Source organism: Jaculus jaculus, chromosome 16, assembly GCF_020740685.1.
Source record: "Jaculus jaculus isolate mJacJac1 chromosome 16, mJacJac1.mat.Y.cur, whole genome shotgun sequence".
NCBI lineage: Eukaryota > Metazoa > Chordata > Mammalia > Rodentia > Dipodidae > Jaculus > Jaculus jaculus.
Window position 1 is genome coordinate 59,384,416 of NC_059117.1, and position 13,358 is coordinate 59,397,773.

Below are 13,358 nucleotides of genomic sequence, written 5' to 3' on the forward strand. Positions count from 1 at the left end.
GTTTGGACTGTAGCACTTTCAGAGATTTGAAATGGGGCGGAGACATGAGGAAGGCATGGTCCTAATGCAGCGGGAGCTTAGATAGTGTGGAAGAGGAGGTTTGAGGGAAAGTGATTACAGAAGAAAGAGAGGGAGGTTCTCTACCAGTGCCTGAGACCCCAAGTTCAGTGGGAGGCTTGTGGTGATTATCATTTATCCACTATTCTTTGTGTTCTTGTTTGTTTGCTTGCAAGCAGAGAGAGAGAGAGAAGAGAAACAAAGAGAATGGGTGCCAGGGCTTCCAGCCACTGCAAGTGAGCTCCAGATGCATGTGCCACTTTGGGCATCTGGCTTATGCTTATGTGGGTACTGGAGAATTGAACCCTGATCGTCAGGTTTTGCAGGCAAGCTCCTTAACCACTGAGCCATTTCTCCAGCCTCCGTTTATCCCCTCATGAGCCTGTTTCTAGGTCTGCACAGTGGGAATAAGGGGCTTGTGTCCCAGTCCCCCAGAGCCCTACTGCCCGATAGACCAGCTGCCGAACAGCTTCTCATAACCATGGGAGTCAGTTAATGGTTGTTGAGAATTAATATGTCATCCTGTCTTGATGACCAGTTTCCATTTAACCAAATGTCTTCAGAGCCCGGGCTAAAGGATTCCTCAGATCTACTAGTTTTTAAAATTTTTAATAAAAAATGTAACAGAAAACCCTTATCCTTCAACTTACATTTAAAGTTTCTGTCTCATGGGGTCTCAAATTGAGGACCATTTAAAAAGAAATTACACTGGACTTTTACTCTCTTTTGCCCCCTGGTGGCAGACCCTTGAAAATCTCTTTGGGATTCATTGGAAAACTTGATCGTTGAAGGACTCCTGTGCTGGGTGCCGCTTGTTTGATTGAGTGGTGCTCATCCTCAGAGGACCAGAAGGGCATAAAGAGTAGGTGGAGATGAATTCTCTCTGTTCCCATTGCTTTTATTTTTGGCAGCACCCACTATTCTTTGTTTAGCAAATCTCCTGGGCTCTATAATCCCCAAGCAGAGAATGGACACTGTCCACACCAGCCGTCATTCCTGGGGCACGTCATTTTTCCCTCTGTCGTCTTGGGTGAGGGGATAGAGGAAGTACTTGAGATGCCCTGTGCATTGTTACATATATAATGAGAAAATTGTCCATCACTGGGACAGCTGTCTTGAGAGGATTTTGGCAAATGATAATGGACCAATGTGGCCTCCCCAGTGAGGGGGAGGAAGATGCACTGGTTGTGGGACTCTTCTCTATCTGGCAAATAACTGTAGAGGAACATTCGGGTTCTCCATAGACTCTTGCACAAGCAGATAGAAGCTGGTCATGGTGGTTCACGCTTTTAAGCACTCAGAAAGCAGAGGTAGGAATATTGCTGTGACTTCAAGGCTAGCCTGAGAATACATAGTGAATTCCAGGTAAGCCTGGGCTAGAGCAAGACCCTAACTTGAAAAACCAAAAATAAATAAATAAGGGAGGGGCTGAAGAGATGGCTTAGCTGTTAAGGTGCTTGTCTGTGAAGCCTGAAGGACCCAGGTTCAATTCTCCAGGAGCCATGTAAGACAGACGCACAATGTGGCACATGCATCTGGAGTCCATTTGCAGTGGCTGGAGGTCCTGTTGCATCCATTCTCTCATCTGCCTCTCTCCCTCTCCAATAGATAAATAAATAAAAATAAGCAGGTAGACACATTCAATAGATAGACATCAGATTTTTCTCTTGTTCTTTTGATTCTGAATGACTCAGGTCAAGTCCCAGTGTCCGATAAGAGCAGCAATGTGCTGCTAACCTCTTTGTTTTGACAGCTTCTCTGGTTGTATTGCCTTCTCACGATTTTGGTTTTGTTTTATGTGGAAATTCTGTCCAAGATTCATTGTAAGATTATATTGTTCACTTAAAAAGTGCTTTGTTAGGCTGGAGAGTTGGCTTAGAGGTTAATGTGTTGAACTGTGAAGCCTAAGGACCCATGTTCAACTCTCCAGATCCCATGTAAGCCAGAAGCACAAGGTAATGCAAGTGTGCAAGGTCGCACCATCTGAAAAAAGAAGCTTCTCTAAAGAAAAGTGAGAGTAGCATTAATATATGGGTACGAACATTAAGAGAAGTGCTTACAGAGCAGTTTGGTGAGTGTAATATGTGCATTTAGCCAGAAAAGAGCAGGCATCACACTCCTAATACTCGTGACCTCCTCCACCATAGACTTTAAAAAAAAATTTATTTGAAAGTGACAGACAGAGAAAGAGGCAGAGAGAGACTGAGAGAGAATGGGCATGCCAGGGCCTCCAGCCACTGTAAACAAACTCCAGATGCATGTGCCCCTTTGTGCATCTGGCTAACGTGGGTCCTGAGGAATCGAGCCTTGAACCAGGGTCCTGAGACTTCACAGGCAAGCGCTTTAACCACTAAACCATCTCCCCTGCCCCACCATAGACTTTTGATTAGGTTTTCAGTACCAGGCATATATTCCCTCCCATAGAGTGGGTCTCCAGTCCAATCAGAGAGTAGTTGGTTTCCCCTATAACAAACATGCCACTATTGCACCCGTTGGCTCTTTTTGCCTGGCTGGTCAAACTTGAGGCTTCCAGTGTCCACTGTTTTCACCACTGATGGCTTCTGTCTCCCATAGGCTGCATGCAGTGCAGCTGTTTCCAGCTTTCCAGGAGAAGGTTTTCAGCTTATCCCCAGTTTGATTTCTCAGTGACCTTGCAGCCCAGGCATGTGGAATCTTCAGCAATAGGGTCTTATCACCTATTCCTGGTGGGAACCCCAAAGCCTTGGCAATAACCTGTAATGTTTTGGGGGTATCAGGGACCTCCCTGGCCAACAACTCACTGGAAGTATCCCATCTTGGCACTGGAAGTTTTCTTTTTTCTTTTTCTTTTTAATTATTTATTTGAGAGCAACAGACAGAGAGAGGAAGAGGCAGAGAGAGAGAGAGAGAGAATGGGTGCCCCAGGGCCTCCAGCCACTACAAACAAACTCCAGATGTGTGCACCCCCTTGTGCATCTGGATAACATGGGTCCTGGGAAATCAAGCCTCGATCTGGTGTCGTTAGGCTTCACAGGCAAGTGATTAACCCTCTAAGCCATCTCTCCAGCCTGCACTGAAAGTTTTCTAATAATTCTGCAGTCTAACACTCTCCCAACTGAGCTATCTTGGTGCTTACAAGAAAAATCTTGCTACTTCTCTATACAGATTAGGAGCAAGTGTCTTTTCCCCAGATAGGTAATTAGCTAGGGACTGGCCCACAGAAACACAGATGCCGCTAACCACACCTTCTTACTCCCTGCCACTGGGCCAACTCAAAACTTGAGTCTGATCCAGTCTCATCCAAGGTGGTTGAATACAACCTCCTAATCCCTCCTCAGCAACAGTAACAGCTTCCTGTTTCTTCTTCAGTTTCACAGGTTTGGGACCAGGTGGGCTTCCTAAAGTTAGTGTTCCTCTTGGGCCCACCAACCAATCAGCTTTCTCCCTACATACCACCTGAGCCTGATGAGGAGGCTCATTCTATGCAAACATTTTTATTTTTATTTATTTGAGAGAGAGAGCATGGGCATGCTCGGACCTCCAGCCACTGCAAATGAACTCCAGATGCGTGCACCACCTTGTGCATCTGGCTTACACAGGTACTGGAAAAATCAAACCTGGGTTTTTAAGCTTCACAGGTAAGAGCCATCTCTCCAGCCCCGAGGAGGCTCATTTTAATTAGATATCTGGTACATAAAAATGGGGCCGAGATACTTGTGTAAGCCCATTGTCCTTTGGGCCTTCTTTCCTTCCTCTCTTCTTCCCTTCCCCCGGAAGCATGGGAGAGATTCTCCAGGTCTCCTCGACCCCTGGAAGGGGAAGGGAGACTTCTTTTGGCTTGGGGGTGGGGGGAGGTTCTTTCTTGCTTTGCTTTCCCTGTTAATGCTCCCTAAAATCTCATCATTTACCCTTCCCTGAGTCTGAGTTGTCAGAATTTGGATAAGGATCCACATTTGGGGTTTACAGGCCAGGGAGCCTCCAGCTCCTTTATGGACATCTAATTCTTCCCAGGATCCCAGGTTTACCAAGCTTCCTTGGGTGACATTTATGCCCTAACGATGTGGTGAGACTGAACCAACTCCAGGCTGCCCTGGATTTGACAGAGCTTGGCACCAAGCTGGATGTCTAAAGATTGCATTCTCTCCCCTGCTGTGTGCTGAGGCTGGCGGCTGGGGATGGAGTCTAGCAAAAAGACGTGCCATCCCTCTCAGGAACCAGGGCTCTGCCAACTGTGTCTCATCCAGCCCTTCTGGTCACGAGAGGAGGGTCATGTGGAGTAACGGCCATTGGTCCAGGGAACACAGTTCTTCTCCCATCCTATGAGCCCAGTTCTGTGTTGCTAGGGCACAGTGACTAGGCAGACAGGAGGGGTGTGACTTGACAGTTATGGCTTGATGTTGGCACAGAAATAGTTGATCAAGACCCAAATCCAATGCTGGAGTCCATATGATCATTCATGTCTTACTGTCCTTGCTGCTGGGCCCAACTCAAAAGTCAATAGTGGCTGGGTGTGGTGGCGCACGCCTTTAATCCCAGCATTTAAGAGCCAGAGGTAGGAGGATCACTATGAGTTCAAGGCCAGCCTGAGACTACATAGTGAATTTCAGGTCAGCCTGGCCTAGAGTAAGACCATACCTTGAAAGACAAAAAAAAAAAAAAAAAAAAAAAAGTCTAAGGACCCAGGTTCGATTCCTCAGGATCCACATAGAGCCAGGTGTGCACAAGGTGGCACATGTATCTGGAGTTCGTTTGCAGTGGCTAGAGGCCCTGGCATGCCCAGTCTTTCTCACTTGCTTCTTTCTCTGTCTCTCTTGCATAAATAAATAAAAAGCAAATAGTAAGTCAAACAAAATCGTCTTTCTTATAGACGACTGGAAAGTTCTTCTTTATTTCCTAGCACTGTGTGAGTAGCTTTCCAAGTGGCCTTCTGTCTGAAGGGCCCATTAGAGTGCCGGGCACAAAATGGGTACTGGTGCGGGCACTGGGTGGCCAGAGTATGAATCCACAAAAAACTCTGTGAGGAAAGAGAGCTTTGGCCTTCACGCTGGTGGGGTTTGGGCTTGAGGCAGGCAGTGTGGGGACTGGGGAAGAAGTGCTGTTGCAAGCATAAAGGGCTATGGCAGTAAGAACTGGTTGTGGAGCAGAAACTGGGCCTTAAGAATGTGTGGTGTGGTGAAGGCTCAGTGGTTAAGGCCCTTGTCTGCAAGCCCAAGGACCCAGGTTTGATTTCTTAGCTCCCAAGTGAAGGCAGATGCACAAGGTGATGCATGCGTCTGGAGTTTGTTTGCAGTGGCTAGAGGCCCTGGGGCATCCATTCTCTCTCTCTTTCTCTGTATGTGCCTCTTTCTCACTCTCTCATAATAAATAAATAAAGGAAGGAAGGAAGGAAACAAGCAATCGGGGTGTGGTGGCGCATACCTTTCTAATCCCAGCAGCACTCGGGAGGCAGAGGTAGGAGGTTCACCCTGAATTCAAGGCCAGCCTGGGACTACATAGTGGATTTCAAGTCAGCCTGGGCTAGAGTAAGACACTACCTTGAAAACCTGAAAATAAATAAATAAATAAAATGATATTAAATTAAAAAAAAAAGAATGAGGGGGAGGGAAGTCTGTGATTAGGAAGGAAAGATAAGGAGCTGTGGTTCTGGCGTTCCCACCCCGAGGTCTGTGGTGAGGGGTGGTCTCCGCGCCCGCTTCTGCTGACCCTGTCTCTGAGCTCCCCTCCCAAACTGCGGCGTAGAAATTGAGGTTTCAAAGAGTTGCCTCTACCGGCTCCCAGTAAGTAGAATCAACACCTTCTATGACTGGTAATTACCAAGCCCTTCCTCACCTGGTTGGGAGGAGACAGCCCCTCCCTTGGGTATAACACCTCAGAGATCTAAACTCCCTGCCCCTTGGGAAAGATTTGGGGCAGGCTGTCTCCAGCATGATTTCTCATCTCTGTGAAACAGACACCCCACCAGGGGCAGTGTACTAACCTCTCCACGCTCTCTTTCCCCAGAAGACCTTAAAAACCTTCCTTTCCTCTTTCTGTACTATTCAGAGTCCTATCCCAATTTTCTCTCTTTGCCCCGAGTCCCACAAACATCCTGACTGACATTAGTAAATACCATGGGCCCACAAAGGAATTGTCTCCGTGGTTTTCGAAATTCCAACCTCCCACTGACCAGTTTTGCCCCCTTGAAGCAGCAGCAGCGCCTGCGCTAAGCCTCCCAGGGTTGGGTCTGTGGACTTGCCCTTGAATCCAGGCTCTGAGGTCTGAGGAACCCTTTGCATGGTACCAGACCCTCACTCAGTTTCCTTCTCTGTAAAATTGGGGTGTGATCTAAGCAAATACAAAGCCTCAGGGCTTTGTTATGTTGAGAGATTTGAAGTCTATTAGCCAATAATAAAAGTTCTACCCTGGGCTGTGTGTGTCTCTCCAAAAACAACCAAGAGCATTTGTTTTCCACCCAAAAACCTTCTGTTTTTATTCCTCAGTCTCTAGCTCAGATACCCTCCAAGGTGCCCACAGAACTCTCTCCTTCCTCTCTGGCCTTCTCTTCCATTTCGGGGTCCCGCCACTCTCCCCTCTGGTTACGCTCATTCCTGTCCTACAGACTGATAAGCTCTGACTGTGTTACCAAACAGAGGGCAAAAGAGGCGGAGGGCAAAGGTCTGCTTGAGCCAGTGGACAAGGACAGGGAAGGGGAGGGGTGCTGGAGGACATTTTATTCTTGCCCTCAATTCTGGGAGAAGACCAGACCAGCCACCGCTGCTGTATGATTTTTCCTAGTGAGACATGAATAAATATCTATTCATCCCAGATAGAGCCCTGACCACAGACAAAAGAAATGCTTCCACCAAATCTAGTTTGGGGAACCCATGAGTTTGTTGAGGTTACTTACAGGACCATGGGTGAAGACCACATCCCTGGAGCTTGCTGTACAGTTTATAGGCAGCTCCACCTAAGAGTCCCCCAGTCCAGCTATGTGCTGTTTTTAACTCTTGGGAAGGGCTTTGGAAGTCGTAACATTTTGAGTTTCCTGAACTTCCCAGTCTTGCGCTTCCCTCCCTCTTTCTCCCTCTGGAATGTTTCAATTCAGAGAAAATAGCTATCCAACAGGACTCTAGCCTTTTTGAAAAAATAATTTATTTACTTATTTGAGAGACAGGGAGAGAGAGGGAGGAAGGGGCGAGGAAAGAATATGGGCATAAATCTGGTGCTTGAACTTAGGCATCCTTAAAGTATTCATTTATTTGTTTAGCTGTATATCATGACCAGGAGCAGGACTGTCTCTCCCCTTTAGAGACCTTGAAGGACCAAAGGCCTTTAAAAAAAAAAAAAAATTTATTGATTGATTTATTTGAGAGAGAGTGAATGGCATGCCAGGGCCTCCAGCCATTGCAAACGAACTTGATGCATGCGCCCCCTTGTGCATCTGGCTTATGGGGGCCCTGGAGAGTTGAACCAGGATCGTTTGGCTCAGACCAAAGGCCTTTTATCTCCCCTCCACTTCTCCATTGCATCTGTGACTTCTCTCACCTAGTCTTTGCCCAGACATCTCTCTCTCTCTGCCACAAGAGATTTATACAAAGGACCATCTTGCTTTGTTCTTCATATTTCTAGAAATCCCCCCTCCCCTGCACACAGACTCTTCTGACTCTGGCCTCCATTATGCCCAGCCTGTGGGATACAACTTTTTATTTTTTATTTTTTTGGTTTTTCGAGGTAGGATCTCACTGTAGCCCAGGCTGACCTGGAATTCACTATGGAGTCTCAGGGTGGCCTTGAACTCACGGTGATCCTCCTACCTCTGCCTCCCGAGTGTTGGGATTAAAGGCATGCACCATCACACCTGGCTAAGGGATACAACTTTTTAAAACTCTCCAAATAGGACTGGAGAGATGGCTCAGCAGTTAAGATGCTTGCCTGAAAAGCCTAAGGACCTGGGTTCGATTCCTCAGGACCCAAGTAAAGCCAGATGCACAAGGAAGGTGGTGCATGTATCTGGAGTTCATTTGCAGTGGCTGGAGGCCCTGGTATGCCCATTGTCTCTCTCATAAATAAATAAAATAAAATATTTTAAATACTCTGCTAATAAAGCTTTAACTCTAAAAGGACAGTTATCTCAGACACCCCTCATCAAACTAGCCCCCATCTTGGTATCTCCTTTTTTCCATCCTATCTCTCAGATGTGAGATCACGCTGCAGTACCACAAGGACATTTTTAGGTGACATTCAAGAGTTCCCACAAACAAAACAAACCCTTAGAGCAAGGGATGGAAGACCATGTTCTACTTTTAGGAAATGAAGTTTTAAAAATATTTTATTTATTTGAGAGAGAGAGAAACAGAGAGAGGAGGCAGATATAGAGAGAATGGGCGTGTCAAGGTCTCTAGCCACAGAAAACAAACTCCAGATGCACGTGCCACCTTGTACATCTGGCTTCATGTTGGTCCTGGGGAATTGAACTTGTGTTCTTAGGCTTTGCAGGCAAGTGCCTTAGCCACTAAACCATCCGTCCAGCTCAGGAAATGAAGTCTTTTAACTTACAATTCCAATTTCAAAAAGAAGGTGAGTATAGCTCATTGCAAATGTACTTGCCTGGCACGTATAAGGCCCTTTAAAAAAAACAACTTTATTTATTTATTTGAGACAGAGAAAGGGGGGGGAGAATGGGTACATCAGGGCCTCCAGCCACTGCAAACGAACTCCAGATACATGTGCCACCTTGTGCATCTGGCTTACGTGGGTCCTGGAGAGTTGAACCCAGGATCCTTTGGCTTTGCAGGCAAACGCCTTAACTGCTAAGCCATCTCTCCAGCCCAGGCCCTGTGTTTGATTCCCCTTTACCACCATAAAAAGTTGGGTGGGGACTGGAGAGATGGTTCAACCGTGGTGCTTGCTTGCAGAACCTAACTACCTGAGTTCAGTTCCCCAGTACCCACCTAAAGCCAGATGCGCAAAGTGCCGCATGCATCTGGAGTCCATTTTCAGTGGCTGATGGCCCTGGCTTACCCATTCTCTGCCTCTCTTCTATCTCCCTTTGCTTGCAAATAAATAAAAAAATATATTTTTTAAAAGTTGTTGGGCATGGTGACACATGCCTTCAATCCTAGCACTTGGGAGGCAGATGTAGGAGGATGGCTATGAGTTTGAGGCCACTCTGAGACTACATAGTGAATTCCAGGTTAGCTTGGGCTAGTGGGAGACCTTACCTTGAAAGAATAAAACGTTGGGGGCTGAGGAGATAGTTTAGCAGTCAAGGCACTTGGCCACAAAACTTAAGGAACCATGTTCTACTCTCCAGGTCCCACATAAGCCAGACCCACAAGGTTACGCATGTGTAAGGTCACACATGCGCACAAGGTGGTGCACGCATCTGGAGTTTGATTGCAATGGCTGGAGGCCCTGATGAACTACCTCTCTCTCTATCTCTCTCTTTCTCTCGCTCTTTCATAAAAAAAATTAAGCTGGGTGTGGTGGTGCATGCCTTTAATCCCAGCCCTCGGGAGGCAGAGGTAGGAGGATCGCCATGAGTTCGAGGCCACCCTGAGACTCATAGTGAATTCCAGGTCAGCCTGGGCTAGAGTGAGACCCTACCTCGAAAAACCAAAAAAAAAAAAAAAAAAAAAAATTAAAAAGTGCTTGCCTGAAAATTCAAAGGACCCAAGTTCCATTTCCCAGGACCTACATAAGCCAGATGCCCAGGGTGGCACATGTGTCTGGAGTCCATTTGCAGCGCATGAAGGTCCTGGCACACCCACTCTCTCTCTATCTGCCTCTTTATCTTTCTCTCTCAAATTAAATAAATAAATATTAAAAAATAAAAGTTGGGTGGGGGTGGAGCTAATAATTATGGCGTCGGAGCTTGGTCAACCTGGGACTTGAGCCCCTGGGAGAGGTAATTCCTCCGCTGCCCTTTTGACTGTGACCACCAGAGGGCACTATGCACTCACTTTCAGTCCAGTTTCTCTTAAGCATGATTTCTTGGGACAGGGTGGAAACCTTACTCTCTGCAGACCTCAACTCTGGAAAAGATTCTCTTCCGGCTATTTCTAATGTAACGTTCTGTTCTCCTTCCTCTTTCAGAGTTGCAGTGTCTGTGTTATTATTGTAAGGAGCATATCTGCTGTGTCTAAGCCCAGAAAGGTCATGAGGGAGGTGCATTCCCTAAGGTTCTCAGAGCACAAGGTTCAGACAGAATTGGGGCTAGATGGGCGTGTGCTGTTACATAAACACTGCTTAATTACTACTGGGCACCAGAAGAGTTGACCTGACAAAAATCTCTCAACTCCGCTGTCTGGGCCCTACACCCTTCCTCCCTACAGAAATGAAAGGGACAGTATACAAAAACTGAAGAAGTCACTGGCCAGTCTGGGGGCGGAGAGGGGGACCAACTTTGGGACATGAGGGGACTGTGCTTCCTATGGGGACCTTCTAATTCCTGCAGGCGATAATACGGTTAGATGAATTTAAAAATATTTTAAAATTTATTTATTAGAGAGAGAGAGAGAGAAGGAGGGAAGAATGAGGAGGGAGAGAATGGGCACACCAGGGCCACTGGAAACGAACTCCAGATGCATGTGCCACCATGTGCATCTGGCTTATGTGGATTTTGGGGAATGGAACCTGGGTCCTTAGGCTTCAAAGGCAAACACCTTAACCACTAAGTTATCTCTCTAGCCCCGGCATTTTTTTTTTTAATTTTTATTAACATTTTCCATGATTATAAAATATATCCCATGGTAATTCCCTCCCTCCCCACCCCCACACTTTCCCATTTGAAATTCCATTCTCCATCATATTACCTCCCCATTACAATCATTGTAATTACATATATACAATATCAACCTATTAAGTATCCTCCTCCCTTCCTTTCTCCACCCTTTATGTCTCCTTTTCAACTTACTGGCCTCTGCTACTAAGTATTTTCATTCTCACACAGAAGCCCAGTCATCTGTAGCTAGGATCCACATATGAGAGAGAACATGTGGCGCTTGGCTTTCTGTAGCCCCGACATTTTTAAAAAAGTATTTATTTATGAGAGAATGAGAATGGGCACACCAGGGCCTCTAGACACTGCAAATGAACTCCAGGTGCATGCACCACTTTGTGTATCTGTCTTACATGGGTACTGGGGAATCAAACCTAGGTCCTTAGACTTTGCAGGCAAGTGCCTTAACCACTAAGCCATCTCTCTCTTTCTCTCTTTCCCCCGCCCATACTAAGCCATGTCTTTAGTCCTGATAGATGACATTTATTGTATCACATCCTGGGGATTATATTTCTATGGACATCAGGTTATATAACCCCTGGAGAATCTCAGGTGATGGAGACTGTGACATCTGAGGTTTTGTGACAGTCGCTGAGGGCGTCCTTACTTTCCTGGTGAGGAAGACTCCAGCCATGACCTCTGAGGTGTTGCCCTGCACGTCACACTGGTTCTGATGCTGAGACTTCTCTAGCGCAGTGGCTCTTAGCTAAGGGCCTGCCCGGAGCATCAGCCACCCCACATTCCTGTGTCCCTTCCATTTTGTAGCTGTCTACCACCAGCTCCTCCTCTCCTGCCCATGGAACTGGCCAGGTGTTTCCTGTGGGCAGCAAACACTGCCTTCCGGTTCTCAGCCCAAGCCTTTGCGTTGTGGCAGAGCTGTGATGCCATGGGAGTCTGGCTTACCTTGCCCACCCACTGGTACAAGCTTATTCCTCCCTGTTCCAGCGCCCTAGTTAGGCAGGATTGTCGGCTGGGCTTTGCTCAGTCTTTAGCATACGTTTCCCACTCATATCGCACAGCATCTGGCCTGGGATCGCCTCCTTCTCACTGTATTTCTGCCTATTTGCTGGCTTTCCCACTAGGGGCCCCTCAGTTTTACAACCCCCCCCCCCAAAGCGGTGTCCCGAGTCTGGCTGTCATTGTGGGTCCAGCCATGCCGCCACAGTGACAGTTTGACCTCAGTTGCAAATCCCAGTTCTCTACTGTTGCTGGACCTTTCTACCATACTTCTAAGGGACTCTAGATTTTACTAAACCAAAGCCCAGCCCCTTGCCTCAGCCAGTTTTGCCCCCTGACCACTGAATATGCTGAGGAAGCTCGAGGATTGACCGACACTTCGCAAGCCACCCAGGAGACTGAGTGGAAGGGCGCGCACTGGTCTCCCAGTTCTCTTTTGTTTGTTTTTCGAGGTAGGGTCTCACTCTGGTCCGGTCCAGGCTGACCTATAATTCACTTCATAGTCTCAGGCTGGCCTTGAACTCAATCCTCCTACCTGTGCCTCCTGAGTGCTGGGATCAAAGGCATGTGCCACCACGCCCAGAGTTCTCAATAGACCTGATTACAGACAGCAAGGAAGGCTTACTCCTGATTCCTCAGCTATAAAGGGAGTTCCCACCCCCCTTTGCTGTGTGTGTGCTTGTTCACACGTGTGCCTGCAGGTGTGCATGCAGTGCACAGGTAGAGGTCAGAGGACAACTTTCTTCTTCTTCTTTTTTGTTTTTTCGAAGTTGGGTCTCACTCTAGTCCAGGCTGACCTGGAATTCACTATGTAGTCTCAGGGTGGCCTTGAACTCATGGTGATCCTCCTACATTTGCGCCCCCCCCCCCCAAGGCTGGGATTAAAGGTATGGGCCACCACACCCGGCTTTTGAGGACAACTTTCAGGTGTCAGTCCTTGCCTTCCCCGCGGGGCTCTTTGATGCATTTGCCAGCTAGTTAGTTCTTGGGCTTCTGGAGGATTCTCCTGTATCCACTTCTCCCCTCCTCCTCCTTCTTCTTTTCTCGAGGTGGGTCTCACCCTAGCCCAGGCTGACCTGGAACTTACTCTGTAGTCAGTCCCAGGCTGGCCTTAAACTCACAGTTTCAGTTCCCCAGTACCTATGCAAAACCAGATGCACAAAATGACATGCAGCTGGAGTTTGTAGCAGCAAGAGGCCCTGGTACACCCATACCCATTCTCTGTCTGTCTCTCGCAAATAATTAAATAAATAAATTAATTAACTAATTAATTTAAAAAAAATAAGAGGGCTGGAGAGATACCTTAGCAGTTAAGGTGCTTGCCTGCAAAGCCAAAGGACCAAGGTTTGGTTCCTCAGAGCCCACGTAAGCCAGATGCACAAGGTGGTGCATGTGTCTGGAGTTTGTTTATGGTTACTGGAGGCCCTGGTGTGCCCATTCTCTCTCTATGTGCCTCTTTCTCTCTCAAATAAATAAACAACATTAAAAATAAAGAAAAAAATGGTGAAGTAATGAAATGAAGTGATATCCAGGCTTCTAGCAAGGAAGGAAGAGATGTTGACATTACCTGCCAGCAGGTTAACCTTCTGCCCAATTTTCCAGATGT

General features: G+C 47.1%; 1 protein-coding gene across 1 annotated transcript in view; it reads left to right on the forward strand.

The window, feature by feature from the left end:
• Arhgef3 (Rho guanine nucleotide exchange factor 3) overlaps positions 1-13,358 on the forward strand; it is a 369,200-nt gene that overhangs the window by 88,894 nt on the left and 266,948 nt on the right. The window lies entirely within an intron of this gene.